General features: G+C 41.5%; 1 pseudogene; it reads right to left on the bottom strand.

Annotated features, from left to right (window-relative positions):
* Positions 1 to 1,097: 1,097 nt before the first annotated feature.
* On the bottom strand, positions 1,098 to 1,165 carry LOC132537888 (U6 spliceosomal RNA; annotated as a pseudogene).
* Positions 1,166 to 1,500: the final 335 nt, after the last annotated feature.

Here is a 1,500-nt window from a genome sequence, read left to right as displayed (position 1 = left end):
GGAATCTTTCTAAGACGACACAACTCTCTAGAGCTTCTCCTCTGGTTTCATCTAGAAAAGTAGAAATCAAGAAAACTACAGTGAGGCCTGAAACTGTGACAAGTACAAGCTGAGAACAGATTTCTGTTTATGCTAGCTATGCACTAAAAACTTTTATTTCTTTCTGGGCCCTGGTGGTTGTGCACCTGGTTAAGAACATATGTTACAATGATCAGGGACCCAGGTTCAAGTCCCCATTACCCACAAGCAGGGGGGAAGCTTCACAAGTGGTGAAGGAGTGCTACAGGTGTCTATCTGTCTATCTGTCTATTTATCTATCTATCTATCCATCTATCTATCTCTATCTCCGCTTTCCTCTTGATTTCTGCCTATCTCTAGCCAATAAATAAATAAATAAATAAAAATTTAATAATAAAAACTTTTTTGTTCTTTCTTGGTTCCATTTCTACTCCACTTGAGCTTATTCCATCACATAAACTTCTTGAGATTTTTGAAGTCAAGTGACCTCTCGAGGTCACATGTCCAGAGGCTTCCTCAACAATATCTTCAAGTCAAAGGTATCTGGGGGAACTTTTTTTTTTAAATTCACTTTCCCTATCTACCTGAGCATCAGAATTTTCTCTCTGCTTCTGAGTGTTCTCTTAGTTAGCAGTCTCCTTGTGGAGTCAAAAGTCACAATGTTCCTCTTGTCCTTGATGATAAGGACAGTGAGGAGACTGAGAAAAATTGAAATCTCCAAAGGATTTGAGTCAAGGGCATTTCTGAGTTACCATCTAATTTTTTTCTCAAGGCCTTTACATTTTCAATTAGGCCCATTCTTAGTCACATAACACACCCAAGAATCAGGTACCTTTAGGCAGACAAACGATGGTCTAGTGGGTTTCAAGCTGCAGTGATGAGAAATACACAAGCCTTTTTGGTAGCACGCATAAAAGCTTCCTGTCTACCCAGAGCCTGAAACTAGACTTGAAGAAGAGAACTAAGAGTTGGAAGAAGCATAGTTGGATGCCCTGAGAGAGAAGTAATAGCAACTACAGAGAAATCAAAGAACACTACAGGCTGCTCTACGTGCATAATCCTTATGCGACAATTCTACAGCACAGGGGCCATGCTAATCTTCTCTCTATAGTTCCAATTTTAGTATACGTGCTGCTGAAGTGAGCACAATTCTGTAGCTATCAGAACTTAGCTCCTGTTCCAGATGAAGAAGCAGACACATCTGGATTCAATACTTTTTTTTGCAAGTTTCCCCAACAGCACAGAGATCCATTCCTTCTACGTTGAAGTTCATGGCTCTACTGTGCAATGCTGCCCAACCCCCCCCCTCCCATGGCACCAGGCAGTCTATTATTTGCTGTCCTTTGACCAAGAACCTCTCCCTCCCTCAGCCAAACAGTCCAGCACAGAGGTGCAGCTTTGTAGGAGGCTGGTGTAAGTTCATCCTCGAAAAAGCAGACTATTTTATATAGAAGGAGTCATAGGAGGGGACTGGGTGATGAA

The sequence above is a fragment of the Erinaceus europaeus genome, chromosome 3 (assembly GCF_950295315.1).
Source record: "Erinaceus europaeus chromosome 3, mEriEur2.1, whole genome shotgun sequence".
Taxonomy (NCBI): Eukaryota; Metazoa; Chordata; class Mammalia; order Eulipotyphla; family Erinaceidae; genus Erinaceus; species Erinaceus europaeus.
Note: the sequence above shows the minus strand (reverse complement) of the source record. Positions and strands in the feature narration are given on the sequence as shown.